At 32.6% G+C, this 16,367-nt stretch overlaps 1 protein-coding gene across 5 annotated transcripts in view; it reads right to left on the bottom strand.

Annotated features, from left to right (window-relative positions):
* The window catches only part of mwh (multiple wing hairs), a 466,270-nt gene that overhangs the window by 193,835 nt on the left and 256,068 nt on the right, over positions 1 to 16,367 (bottom strand). Inside the window, exon 1 of one of the 5 annotated variants that reach the window (XM_067771287.1) lies at positions 1,891 to 1,970. The exons of the other annotated variants lie outside the window; for them this stretch is intronic. The gene's annotated coding sequence lies outside the window, so the exon portion shown is untranslated. Of the gene's footprint in view, positions 1 to 1,890; positions 1,971 to 16,367 lie in introns of those variants that run through there. 5 annotated transcript variants of the gene reach the window in all.

The following is a 16,367-nucleotide window of genomic DNA, read 5'->3' as shown; positions in this document are numbered from 1 at the left end:
AGCGCAAGAAATGATCGCGGAAGATATCGCAGTTGTTCCGAACTCTTAGCACCTTTCGGGTGAAACTTCAGTATTTTGGAACTACTTCGAAAGGGCTAGAAATTAATTAATTACATAGAACATTTTGTAAAGGTAAAATTGGCATTGAGATTCGTACATATGTGTATCAGAAAATCTTTCGAAAAACGTGGACAAAAACCAAGGCCGCCATTTGTCAGGCAGAAAGTGAAACCATTATCTTGCTAAAGCTTGGTTAGCAGGAAGATCCACTGGGGAGTCAAAAGATTAAATGACTTCATGCCCCATAAATAAAGTGCGTTCCTGTGGGATAATAGAGTACAGCAGAATGGTGAGTTTTGTTCTATTTTTTTTTTTTTTTTAATATTCACAAGTAAATCTCTTTGGGTAATTCACAAGAGTGTCCTATTCATGTACAGTTTTTACACTCAGCGTGCTTTGCGCACAGAGTATATTAACTTTGATTGGATAACGGTTGGTTGTACAGGTATAAAGAAATCGAGATAGATATATCAGTAGCGAAAAAAAATTTGATTGAGCCATGTCCGTCTGTCCGTTAACACGATAACTTGTGTAAATATTGAAATATCTTCACCAAATTTGGTACATGAGATTATCTGGACTCAGAATAGATTGGTATTGAAAATGAACGAAATCGGATCATAACCACGCCCACTTTTTATATATATAACATTTTGGAAAACACAAAAAACCTGATTATTTGGTAAATAATACACCTAGAATGCTGAAATTTGACATGTGGGCTGATATTGAGACTCTTGATAAAAATTTGAGAAAAATTTTTAAAATGGGCGTGGCACCGCCCACTTGTTATAAAATCAATTTTACAAATATTATTAATTATAAATCAAAAATCGTTAAACCTATCGTAACAAAATTCGGCAGAGATGTTGCCTTTACTATAAGGAATACTTTGAAGAAAAATATACGAAATTGGTTAAGGAACACGCCCAATTTTATAGAAAAGATTTTTAAAAGGGTCGTGGAGGAATAAAATAAGCTATATCTTTGAAAAAAGGGCTTTATAAAAATGATATTTCATTTCCCAAGTGGATTTATAACATTAAAATGGAAAACATTAAAATTTTTGAAAATGGGTGTGGCACCGCCCCTTTTATGACTAAGCAATTTTCTATGTTTCGGGAGCCATTATTTGAAGAAAAATTAACGGATCTTGATAAAATTGGGTACGCAAATTTTCCCTATAGCAAGAAATATTTCTAGAAAAAATGGACGAGATCGGTTAAAGACCACGGCAACTTAGATATAAAACAAGTCTAAAAGGTTTAAAGGGGTCGTAGACTAGAATAATAACCTATAACTTAGCAAAAAATAGTTTTGAATCAATGATATTTCTCTTATCAAGTTTTATTGTAAGAGGAAATGGGTAGACATTTTTTTTAAACTGGTGGTGCCACGTGTTATGTAGAAAAGTAATTTATCTGAAATGAAATGTGCAATTGAAGCTCACGCTGAGTATATAATGTTCGGTTACACATCTTTACTTGTTGGATTTGATTTTGTTTGTTTCCATTGTATTGCATTGTCATCGGGTTTCTATTGATAGTCAACCGCTTACATTTTTATAAATGATCTTTTCATATATATGCATAAGTACGATCGACTGAACCTTAATTAGGTTATGCTACGCCTCACGTTTTTAGAAATTTCACGCGCCCAACGCTTTTATTTATTCTTTTGATCAACGCCCCAGATTGATGAGGAGTGCGCTGACTAGTACCTAAGACCTACCTAATTATTTTCTATATATATACCTTTCATGAACATGAAATGGTATATTAACTTTGGTCCGTTGTTTGTAACGTTTAGAAATATAGAAGATAGACTCACCATTAAGTATACCGAATTTATCAGGGCGACGAACTGAGTTGATATAGCCATGTCCGTCCATCCTTCCTGTCCGTCCGTCTGTCTGTTTGAACGCAAACTAGTCTCTCAAATTTTGAGATATCTCAATGAAATTTGGCACAAGGATGTATTTTGGTATTATATTAGACATTTGTCGGATCCGGTAGGATCGGACTGACTATAACATATATCTTCCATACAACCGATCATTCAGATAAGACGATTTTGGTCATTCCTGCCGCAATTTAGAAAGTATAAACGTGAAACTCGGTGACATATATTCTAATATATCATAGAAGGTATCCTGAAAAAATCACTTTGATCGGAGCTATATATAGTTATATCCCATACAACCGATCGTTCAGATAGAAAATTTTTTGACAATTTCTCCCTTAATTTCCAATATAAAAACGTTAAACTTGGTGGTATTTATTCTAATGTATCCTAGAAGATTTTATGACAAAATCATTGCGATCAGAGCTATATATAATATATATCCCATATAACCGATCGTTGAGATAGAAAGATTTATGGCAATTTCTCCCTTAATTTCCAATATAAAAACGTTAAACTTGGTGATATTTATTCTAATATATCACAGAAGATATCCTGAAAAAATCACTTTGATCGGAGCTATATATAGTTATATCCCATACAACCGATCGTTCAGATAGAAAGATTTTTGACAATTTCTCCCTTAATTTCCAATATAAAAACGTTAAACTTGGTGATATTTATTCTAATATATCATAGATGATTTCATGAAAAAATCATTTCGATCAGAGCTATATATAATATATATCCCATACAACCGATCGTTCAGATAGAAAGATTTTTAGCCATTTCTCCCTTAATTTCCAATATAAAAACGTTAAACTTGGTGATATATATTCTAATATATCATAGAAGATATCCTGAAAAAATCACTTTGATCGGAGCTATATATAGTTATATCCCATACAACCGATCGTTCAGATAGAAAGATTTTTGACAATTTCTCCCTTAATTTCCAATATAAAAACGTTAAACTTGGTGATATTTATTCTAATATATAATAGATGATTTCATGAAAAAATCATTTCGATCAGAGCTATATATAATATATATCCCATACAACCGATCGTTCAGATAGAAAGATTTTTGGCCATTTCTCCTTTAGTTTCCAATATAAAAACGTGAAACTTGATATATATTCTAATATATCATAGATTATTTCCTGTAAAAATTATTTCGATCGGACCTATATATAATATATATCCCATACGATCGTTCAGATAAGGGGATTTTTTGCCATTTTTTTATTTTATATTTATCTTAAAAATCTTTTAGGTATGAACATCTTCTCACTATATATTTCTTATCTTATACATCCGATTATTTGGAGATTACGAACGGGATAAGATTTGTTCAGCCCCATTCATGAGAGCTATGAAGTCTTCGGCACAGCCGAAGACAGTCCCATCCTTACTTGTTTAAATTATTTTATTTCTACTAAACTCAATACGTACGATCTCATTTAAAAAAAACTTTCTTCACTATTCGTAAAAATTCCGAAGTAATCACTTGGATCGAGTATACTCGATACCTTTTGGGCCTATTTACCAGAGTTTTCCGGAATAGATTATGATATATCTTGCACTATAAAATGAATTTCATGTTACAGTTCATGTGTTAGTTTCTAGAGAGCGGGTTAAAAGTATGAAATGCATTGTAGTTTCCCTCTGAAGCAAGCAACACCTACGCTATCAACAAACCGAACATTAAAAAAATTATTACCGAGAAGAATTACAATTTCCATGAATAAATCATGCAAATCATGAAAATCAGCAAAAAGTAAGAATACGTTAAGGCGTGGGAAGAGCTATTGCCGACAAAGAAATACATAAAGTGACCTAAGCTATAGTTAAACAACCGCTAAAATGGCTCTTAGAAGAGAATAAAATACAAGTGATAGCTAAACAAAAGAATAATTAAGGTATACAGAGAATAATACGTAAAAAAACTTTTATAGAAGAAAAGTTAAAAATTACAAAAAAAAAAAAATAAAATAATAAGCAGTACTTGGAAAATCATTTAAAGCATAGTTAGGGATACGTAAGGCGGCGCGCTCGTGTAACTAGAAAACTGACAGTCAAAAATAATTATTTCAATAATTTAAATTACACCACTTAAATGCAACTGTGTAACTTTTTCGAGTTGAAATAAACCCACAAAACTGTAATACTTCCATAGTTACAAAGCATCACAACTATGAAGGGCGGATACAACTCATATTTCTGCGAGGGTTATGAAGTTTGTGGGTTTTGAGGCAAGCAAATATAAAAGAATTAAACGCTTCAATGTGCTAAACAAAAGCATTAAGAATTGACAAGGCAATGATGATGAAGATGAGCCACATTGTTTGGTGGAGTATTATAAACAGATATATGTTTCAGTTTGTTATACCTTTCATGAAAATGAAATGGTATATTAATTTCATCACGAAACCAAAAATTGTAAGTCCTTAAAGGAAAATAGATAGACCCACCATTTAGTATACCGAAATAATCAGGTTGAAGAGCTGAGTTGATTTAGCCATGTCCGTCTGTCCGTCTGTCCGTCTGTCTGTTTGTATGCAAACTAGTCCCTCAATTTTTGAGATATCTTGATAAAATTTGGTGAGCGGGTGTATTTGGGTGTCCGATTAGACATTTGTCGGAACCGACCGGATCGGACCACTATAGCATATATCCTCCATACAACCGATTTTTCAGAAAAAGAGGATTTTTGTAATATCTTACCCAATTTAACAGATTGAAGCTTCAAACTTCACCACATACTTTCGTATATTGCACATATTGTTGCCTGAATAAATTTATGAGATCGGTCGTATATATAGTATATATCCCCCACAACCGATTGTTCAGATAAGGAACTTTTCGTAATTACTGCCCTATTTTAACAGCTATAAGCTTCAAATTTCACTGATTGCTTACGTATATAGCATATATTGTTGTCTGAAAAAATCATAGACATCGGTTGCATATATAGAATATATCTCATACAACCGATTGTTCAGATAAGAAACTTTTCGCAATTTCTACCCCATTTTAACAGCTATAAGCTTCAAATTTCACCGATTGCTTACGTATATAGCATATATTGTTGTCTGAAAAAATCATAGACATCGGTTGCATATATAATATATATCTCATACAACCGATTGTTCAGATAAGAAACTTATCGCAATTTCTACCCCATTTTAACAGCTATAAGCTTCAAATTTCACCGATTGCTTACGTATATAGTATGTATTGTTTTGTCAAAAAATCATAGAGATCGGTGATATATATAATATATATATGATGGTATATAGTATATATATTTTTTTTTTACGATTTCGGCCCCATTTTAACAGCTAGAAGCTTCAAATTTCACCAAATGCTTACGTGTATAGCATATATTGATGTCTGAAAAAATCATTGGGATCGGTGGTATACATAGTATATATCTCATACAACCGATTGTTCAGATAAGAAACTCTGCGCAATTTCTGCCCCGTTTTAACAGCTAGAAGCTTCAAATTTCACAAAATGCTTACGCATATAGCATATATTGTTGTCTGAAAAAATCATAGACATCGGTTGTATATAGTATATATCTCACACAACCGATTGTTCAGATAAGAAACTTTTCGCAATTTCTACCCCATTTTAACAGCTATAAGCTTCAAATTTCACTGATTGCTTACGTATATAGCATATATTGTTGTCTGAAAAATCATAGACATCGGTTGCATATATAGAATATATCTCATACAACCGATTGTTCAGATAAGAAACTTTTCGCAATTTCTACCCCATTTTAACAGCTATAAGCTTCAAATTTCACTGATTGCTTACGTATATAGCATATATTGTTGTCTGAAAAAATCATAGACATCGGTTGCATATATAGTATATATCTCATACAACCGATTGTTCAGATAAGAAACTTATCGCAATTTCTACCCCATTTTAACAGCTATAAGCTTCAAATTTCACCGATTGCTTACGTGTATAGTATGTATTGTTTTGTCAAAAAATCATAGAGATCGGTGATATATATAATATATATATGATGGTATATATAGTATATATATATTTTTTTTACGATTTCGGCCCCATTTTAACAGCTAGAAGCTTCAAATTTCACCAAATGCTTACGTGTATAGCATATATTGATGTCTGAAAAAATCATTGGGATCGGTGGTATACATAGTATATATCTCATACAACCGATTGTTCAGATAAGAAACTCTGCGCAATTTCTGCCCCGTTTTAACAGCTAGAAGCTTCAAATTTCACAAAATGCTTACGCATATAGCATATATTATTGTCTGAAAAAATCATAGACATCGGTTGTATATATATTATATATCTCACACAACCGATTGTTCAGATAAGAAACTTTTCGCAATTTCTACCCCATTTTAACAGCTATAAGCTTCAAATTTCACTGATTGCTTACGTATATAGCATATATTGTTGTCTGAAAAATCATAGACATCGGTTGCATATATAGAATATATCTCATACAACCGATTGTTCAGATAAGAAACTTTTCGCAATTTCTACCCCATTTTAACAGCTATAAGCTTCAAATTTCACTGATTGCTTACGTATATAGCATATATTGTTGTCTGAAAAAATCATAGACATCGGTTGCATATATAGTATATATCTCATACAACCGATTGTTCAGATAAGAAACTTATCGCAATTTCTACCCCATTTTAACAGCTATAAGCTTCAAATTTCACCGATTGCTTACGTATACAGTATGTATTGTTTTGTCAAAAAATCATAGAGATCGGTGATATATATAATATATATATGATGGTATATATAGTATATATATATTTTTTTTACGATTTCGGCCCCATTTTAACAGCTAGAAGCTTCAAATTTCACCAAATGCTTACGTGTATAGCATATATTGATGTCTGAAAAAATCATTGGGATCGGTGGTATACATAGTATATATCTCATACAACCGATTGTTCAGATAAGAAACTCTGCGCAATTTCTGCCCCGTTTTAACAGCTAGAAGCTTCAAATTTCACAAAATGCTTACGCATATAGCATATATTGTTGTCTGAAAAAATCATAGACATCGGTTGTATATATAGTATATATCTCACACAACCGATTGTTCAGATAAGAAACTTTTCGCAATTTCTACCCCATTTTAACAGCTATAAGCTTCAAATTTCACTGATTGCTTACGTATATAGCATATATTGTTGTCTGAAAAATCATAGACATCGGTTGCATATATAGAATATATCTCATACAACCGATTGTTCAGATAAGAAACTTTTCGCAATTTCTACCCCATTTTAACAGCTATAAGCTTCAAATTTCACTGATTGCTTACGTATATAGCATATATTGTTGTCTGAAAAAATCATAGACATCGGTTGCATATATAGTATATATCTCATACAACCGATTGTTCAGATAAGAAACTTATCGCAATTTCTACCCCATTTTAACAGCTATAAGCTTCAAATTTCACCGATTGCTTACGTATATAGTATGTATTGTTTTGCCAAAAAATCATAGAGATCGGTGATATATATAATATATATATGATGGTATATATAGTATATATATATTTTTTTTACGATTTCGGCCCCATTTTAACAGCTAGAAGCTTCAAATTTCACTGATTGCTTACGTATATAGCATATATTGTTGTCTGAAAAAATCATAGACATCGGTTGCATATATAGTATATATCTCATACAACCGATTGTTCAGATAAGAAACTTATCGCAATTTCTACCCCATTTTAACAGCTATAAGCTTCAAATTTCACCGATTGCTTACGTATATAGTATGTATTGTTTTGTCAAAAAATCATAGAGATCGGTGATATATATAATATATATATGATGGTATATAGTATATATATATTTTTTTTACGATTTCGGCCCCATTTTAACAGCTAGAAGCTTCAAATTTCACCAAATGCTTACGTGTATAGCATATATTGTTGTCTGAAAAAATCATAGACATCGGTTGTATATATAGTATATATCTCATACAACCGATTGTTCAGATAAGAAACTTTTCGCAATTTCTACCCCATTTTAACAGCTATAAGCTTCAAATTTCACTGATTGCTTACGTATATAGCATATATTGTTGTCTGAAAAAATCATAGACATCGGTTGCATATATAGTATATATCTCATACAACCGATTGTTCAGATAAGAAACTTATCGCAATTTCTACCCCATTTTAACAGCTATAAGCTTCAAATTTCACCGATTGCTTACGTATATAGTATGTATTGTTTTGTCAAAAAATCATAGAGATCGGTGATATATATAATATATATATGATGGTATATAGTATATATATATTTTTTTTACGATTTCGGCCCCATTTTAACAGCTAGAAGCTTCAAATTTCACCAAATGCTTACGTGTATAGCATATATTGATGTCTGAAAAAATCATTGGGATCGGTGGTATACATAGTATATATCTCATACAACCGATTGTTCAGATAAGAAACTCTGCGCAATTTCTGCCCCGTTTTAACAGCTAGAAGCTTCAAATTTCACAAAATGCTTACGCATATAGCATATATTGTTGTCTGAAAAAATCATAGACATCGGTTGTATATATAGTATATATCTCATACAACCGATTGTTCAGATAAGAAACTTTTCGCAATTTCTACCCCATTTTAACAGCTATAAGCTTCAAATTTCACTGATTGCTTACGTATATAGCATATATTGTTGTCAGAAAAATCATAGACATCGGTTGCATATATAGTATATATCTCATACAACCGATTGTTCAGATAAGAAACTTTTCGCAATTTCTACCCCATTTTAACAGCTATAAGCTTCAAATTTCACTGATTGCTTACGTATATAGCATATATTGTTGTCTGAAAAAATCATAGACATCGGTTGCATATATAGTATATATCTCATACAACCGATTGTTCAGATAAGAAACTTATCGCAATTTCTACCCCATTTTAACAGCTATAAGCTTCAAATTTCACCGATTGCTTACGTATATAGTATGTATTGTTTTGTCAAAAAATCATAGAGATCGGTGATATATATAATATATATATGATGGTATATATAGTATTTATATATTTTTTTTACGATTTCGGCCCCATTTTAACAGCTAGAAGCTTCAAATTTCACCAAATGCTTACGTGTATAGCATATATTGATGTCTGAAAAAATCATTGGGATCGGTGGTATACATAGTATATATCTCATACAACCGATTGTTCAGATAAGAAACTCTGCGCAATTTCTGCCCCGTTTTAACAGCTAGAAGCTTCAAATTTCACAAAATGCTTACGCATATAGCATATATTGTTGTCTGAAAAAATCATAGACATCGGTTGCATATATAGTATATATCTCATACAACCGATTGTTCAGATAAGAAACTTTTCGCAATTTCTACCCCATTTTAACAGCTATAAGCTTCAAATTTCACCGATTGCTTACGTATATAGTATGTATTGTTTTGTCAAAAAATCATAGAGATCGGTGATATATATAATATATATATGATGGTATATATAGTATATATATATTTTTTTTACGATTTCGGCCCCATTTTAACAGCTAGAAGCTTCAAATTTCACCAAATGCTTACGTGTATAGCATATATTGATGTCTGAAAAAATCATTGGGATCGGTGGTATACATAGTATATATCTCATACAACCGATTGTTCAGATAAGAAACTCTGCGCAATTTCTGCCCCGTTTTAACAGCTAGAAGCTTCAAATTTCACAAAATGCTTACGCATATAGCATATATTGTTGTCTGAAAAAATCATAGACATCGGTTGTATATATAGTATATATCTCATACAACCGATTGTTCAGATAAGAAACTTTTCGCAATTTCTCCCCCTTTTTAACAGCTATAAGCTTCAAATTTCACCGATTGCTTACGTATATAGTATGTATTGTTTTGTCAAAAAATCATAGAGATCGGTGATATATATAATATATATATGATGGTATATATAGTATATATATATTTTTTTTACGATTTCGGCCCCATTTTAACAGCTAGAAGCTTCAAATTTCACCAAATGCTTACGTGTATAGAATATATTGATGTCTGAAAAAATCATTGGGATCGGTGGTATACATAGTATATATCTCATACAACCGATTGTTCAGGTAAGAAACTGTGCGCAATTTCTGCCCCGTTTTAACAGCTAGAAGCTTCAAATTTCACAAAATGCTTACGCATATAGCATATATTGTTGTCTGAAAAAATCATAGACATCGGTTGTATATATAGTATATATCTCATACAACCGATTGTTCAGATAAGAAACTTTTCGCAATTTCTACCCCATTTTAACAGCTATAAGCTTCAAATTTCACTGATTGCTTACGTATATAGCATACATTGTTGTCTGAAAAAATCATAGACATCGGTTGCATATATAGTATATATCTCATACAACCGATTGTTCAGATAAGAAGCTTTTCGCAATTTCTACCCCATTTTAACAGCTATAAGCTTCAAATTTCACTGATTGCTTACTTATATAGCATATATTGTTGTCTGAAAAAATCATAGACATCGGTTGCATATATAGTATATATCTCATACAACCGATTGTTCAGATAAGAAACTTTTCCCAATTTCTACCCCATTTTAACAGCTATAAGCTTCAAATTTCACCGATTGCTTACGTATATAGCATATATTGTTGTCTGAAAAAATCATAGAGATCGGTTTGTATATATAGTATATATCTCATACAACCGATTGTTCAGATAAGAAACTTTTCGCAATTTCTACCCCATTTTAACAGCTATAAGCTTCAAATTTCACTGATTGCTTACGTATATAGCATATATTGTTGTCTGAAAAAATCATAGACATCGGTTGCATATATAGTATATATCTCATACAACCGATTGTTCAGATAAGAAAATTTTCGCAATTTCTACCCCATTTTAACAGCTATAAGCTTCAAATTTCACCGATTGCTTACGTATATAGTATGTATTGTTTTGTCAAAAAATCATAGAGATCGGTGATATATATAATATATATATGATGGTATATATAGTATATATATATTTTTTTTACGATTTCGGCCCCATTTTAACAGCTAGAAGCTTCAAATTTCACCAAATGCTTACGTGTATAGCATATATTGATGTCTGAAAAAATCATTGGGATCGGTGGTATACATAGTATATATCTCATACAACCGATTGTTCAGATAAGAAACTCTGCGCAATTTCTGCCCCGTTTTAACAGCTAGAAACTTCAAATTTCACAAAATGCTTACGCATATAGCATATATTGTTGTCTGAAAAAATCATAGACATCGGTTGTATATATAGTATATATCTCATACAACCGATTGTTCAGATAAGAAACTTTTCGCAATTTCTACCCCATTTTAACAGCTATAAGCTTCAAATTTCACTGATTGCTTACGTATATAGCATATATTGTTGTCTGAAAAAATCATAGACATCGGTTGCATATATAGTATATATCTCATACAACCGATTGTTCAGATAAGAAACTTTTCGCAATTTCTACCCCATTTTAACAGCTATAAGCTTCAAATTTCACCGATTGCTTACGTATATAGCATATATTGTTGTTTGAAAAAATCATAGAGATCGGTTGTATATATAGTATATATCTCATACAACCGATTGTTCAGATAAGAAACTTTTCGCAATTTCTACCCCATTTTAACAGCTATAAGCTTCAAATTTCACTGATTGCTTACGTATATAGCATATATTGTTGTCTGAAAAAATCATAGACATCGGTTGCATATATAGTATATATCTCATACAACCGATTGTTCAGATAAGAAACTTTTCGCAATTTCTACCCCATTTTAACAGCTATAAGCTTCAAATTTCACCGATTGCTTACGTATATAGCATATATTGTTGTCTGAAAAAATCATAGAGATCGGTTGTATATATAGTATATATCTCATACAACCGATTGTTCAGATAAGAAACTTTTCGCAATTTCTACCCCATTTTAACAGCTATAAGCTTCAAATTTCACTGATTGCTTACGTATATAGCATATATTGTTGTCTGAAAAAATCATAGACATCGGTTGCATATATAGTATATATCTCATACAACCGATTGTTCAGATAAGAAACTTTTCGCAATTTCTACCCCATTTTAACAGCTATAAGCTTCAAATTTCACCGATTGCTTACGTATATAGTATGTATTGTTTTGTCAAAAAATCATAGAGATCGGTGATATATATAATATATATATGATGGTATATATAGTATATATATATTTTTTTTACGATTTCGGCCCCATTTTAACAGCTAGAAGCTTCAAATTTCACAAAATGCTTACGCATATAGCATATATTGTTGTCTGAAAAAATCATAGAGATCGGTGGTATATATATTATATACTTCATATAAACTGTCATTTTGACCCCTTTTTTACGGCTGGAAGCTTCAAAATTCATCAAATTTCATCAAATAGTTACGTTTACGTCATATATTTTTGAAATACGTGATTCGTAATCATAGTTTTTACATGCAGACCACAAAAAACGTGAAGCTTTGCATCCTCACACAGATTACCTACCTATTTTTTATTTTATATTTATCTTAAAAATCGTTTAGATATGTTCAAATTTCACCAAATGCTTACGTGTATAGCATATATTGTTGTCTGAGAAAATCATAGATACCGGTGGTATATATAGTATATATCCCATACAACCGATTGTTCCGATAAGAAACTTTGCGCAATTTCTTCCCCATTTTAACAGCTAGAAGCTTCAAATTTCACCAAATGCTTACGTGTATACCATATATTGTTGCCTGAAAAACTCGTTGAGATCGGTGGTATATATAATATATATCTCATACAACCGATTGTTCAGTTAAGAAACTTTGCGCAATTTCTGCCCCTTTTTAACAGCTAGACGCTTCAAATTTCACAATATGCTTACGTATATAGCATATATTGTTGTCTGAAAAAATCATAGAGATCGGTGGTATATATATTATATACCCCATATAAACTCTAATTTTTGCCCCCTTTTTACGGCTAGAGGCTTCAAAATTCATCAAATTTCATCAAATAGTTACGTTTACGTCATATATTGTTGAAATACGTGATTCGCAGTCATAGTTTTTACACGCAGACCACAAAAAACCTGAAACTTTGCATCCTCACACAAATTACCTACCTGTTTTTTATTTTATATTTATCTTAAAAATCGTTAAGGTATGTAGATCTGTTCACTATATATTTCTTATCTTATACATCCGATTATTCGGAGATTACGAACGGGATAAGATTATTGTTCAGCCCCATTCATGAAAGGTATGAAGTCTTCGGCACAGCCGAAGACAGTCCCGTTCTTACTTGTTTTTGTTTTTGTATCATGTAGTAAGTTGTTGCGGTTACAGTGAAACATGTAGAAATCAGGTTAGTTAAACTACACGGAACAAATGCGTTCATGCCATTGTTATAAATAGCTATGAAGAAAGGGGTCATCAGGATAGGTGCGTCGCCAGAGATGACATCTTTGCTACATGTTCACATTTTCTACAGCAACGGCAGAAAGCAAAAAGAACCAGTGTAAAATGTTAGCTCTACTACGCATGTGTGTACGCTTTTTTGGGAGCATACAAAATTATTATTTTTTGTTTCGTTGCAAAAACACGTTAACAACTTGTCGGTAATTTGAGGCATGCCGCATGGCATATCTGTTACTGCATATTGAACTAAGTAAGCCACGAAACTGCATAGCAGCAAGAAACATAGATCCATTCTTCGTTTCCCTATTTAATGAAATTCTACTGTTAAGCATTCTTCACTGATTCATAAACTAACGGATATTTAGCTCTAAAAATCTTTCACATTGCTTCACTGCGGGAAAATGTAATTTGTTCTATTCACGAGATAGGAAAAGTTGCTAGGATTACCATTAGGGTCTCAGCCCCCTAGGTGGTTAAGAGGCTAGGCATATTCACGCTGTAGGCAAGCCTGTCTTAAGAAGCGACTAAAATTCACAGACCTAGAAAGTTCGATGTGGTCAAACCCGACAAAATACCCTAAAAAACAGTCACAAGGCGCGATTTACCTCCGAAAAGCCTAAGACCGAGCTTCTCTTTTAATTTTCGTCGTGCTCCATTAATTTTTCCTACAATTAGCGGGAGGGGACCTACATATTTTAAGCCGACTCTGAACGCCATCTACAAGGCAGTAGAGTTTTCACTGAGACGCTTTCCATGCCAGAAATAAACTCGGAGTATTAGTCAAATCACTGCCGAGGGACTACCCTGCTTAGAACAATTTTTTTCTAATTGAAACATTTTTTCATAATTTTTTATGGTGCTTTGCCTGGGACTTGAACCACCACTTCGGTGTGGTGGGCGAAGCACGCTATCACCACACCACTGCGGCCGCCACAAAGGATCCTAATTATTGACTAAACTCTCCAAAACTTCCGCAGCGTGTTGTTTTCGCCATAACAAGAAGAAGAAGCAGCAACGGCACACTGCTGCCATATGCAACTCCCTGAAAAATCATGGAGTTACCTTTGATACACTTATATTTTCCTGGGAACACATAACAACGGTTGCAATATGGAGAGCTTGGTAGAGGCTGAATAACTCGACGCAGGCCAAATACCTCTGCTTAGTTAGTATGTGTGTTCTGAGCTCTTACTGAAGGAGTATTTAGCTGCTTGGTTTTGCTTGAAAAATTGATTTAGCGTGACCGAAGCCACAGCTTTTGGTGGATCGATACTTAGGGAGATCGCTGCCATGAAACTGTACTATTATGCCGAATTACACTCCTCGTTATTGACATGGTTATGGTAAATTTACCAAGATGGCACTACTTTCTGGTAGGCAGTCGTTTAAAGTACATATGCATCCCAAGCACATAAGGACTGTCTACTTTCTGTCGTTTTTGAAACAAATCCTGAGATAAGGCGTTTTCCAAAAGTTTTCTGAGATATGGCAGCTCCTGAGATAGGGTGACACTTCACTCAGTCATAGATATTCTCTCTGTATAATGGAACCGAGTCAAATAAAATAAGCTCTTCTAACGAAACTCTGTTCTCATTTAAAAGAGCTCACTTCTTAGGCCTGCCAAATTATAATATTGTCGACTAGACCAATACAAAATTTTGTGGAAAATGAATAGGGTTTCGCCATAGAAATTTTTTCCTCAATTTTTGATGGACGGACGTGCATATTGAGGTATTTAGAAATTCTTCTTAGAATGGAGAATAGTGATATAAATTTTTAAGTAACTTTCCGGTGAGCTAGAGACTTGAAATTTCTCAGAAGTATATGGCAACGCAAGCCGAGAGAAAATCCACTAGATGCGGCACGGATCGATATATCAGCCAACTTTTAGCAGTGAAAAAGCGTGGAATATGGTGAAGGTTGTTATGAAAATAAAAAACTCATGCAAAAGATGAACGGAGAGATTACTCACTGGGCAATTTTCTAAAAAAAAATCGCACTTATGGTATGATTTATATCATCTCTGAAGGGAAAATTTCTAGTTCATAACTGGTGCGTTCCAATGCACGCAGAACCACTACTACTTCGACATCTATCGCTTTTGCATAGTGTCAACTGACGAACTTAACTTGGCGATGTGCTAGGTGATAGAAATTGTTCACGTTGCATTACTTTTTCTATACTTCCGAACGAGATACATATTTCCACTTTAGAACTAGTTGGTTTTTGGCACTTTTTCGATAGCTTCGAACTGGTATATACATTTACAATTAAGACCTTGTTACTTTGTTGATTCTGTTGCGTTGTTTCCCAACTGGACTGAAACTCTACATATTGTTTCTAGTACGATTTTATTCGCTTTTTCGATAGTTCCGAACCAGTTGGAAAGAAGGCATGTTCATAGTCCAAGCTCCTTTAAGCTAGTAGAAAGATTTATTTGTAGGCTATCTATTTATGAAATACATATTCAATAAGAAAAATGAAAACTGAAACTGTCGATTTTTAAATTAGAGAAAATCTAGTCTCAATCGAACTAATACATATTTGGTACTTTAGGTCTAGTTCTGAACCAAAAATTTTGACTTCCCTTAATAGATTAGTAGTACATATATTAGCCATGTGAAACAAAACAAACCATAAGAAAGAAACCACCAAGTAGTGCTAAGGTGGGAATATTAAAAAACGGTTGGTTTATTGTAGTTATTATTAGAAAAAAGAATATAGTAAAAATACGATAAAATTGTGTGCCCATTCTTATAAAGGTAGTCATAGAAAAAAAGGTTATCATTTATTTATTTATAACCACTATTATTACTAACATTGAAAATATAAATAAGATTTGTATTTTTTGAGCAGGCTAGTCTGATCTAATATTTCCTGGTACAAATAAAGATTTATTTTACCTTTCGCCCG

This window comes from Eurosta solidaginis, chromosome 3, assembly GCF_040869045.1.
Source record: "Eurosta solidaginis isolate ZX-2024a chromosome 3, ASM4086904v1, whole genome shotgun sequence".
Classification (NCBI taxonomy): Eukaryota; Metazoa; Arthropoda; class Insecta; order Diptera; family Tephritidae; genus Eurosta; species Eurosta solidaginis.
This window is presented reverse-complemented; position numbering and strand designations above follow the sequence as displayed.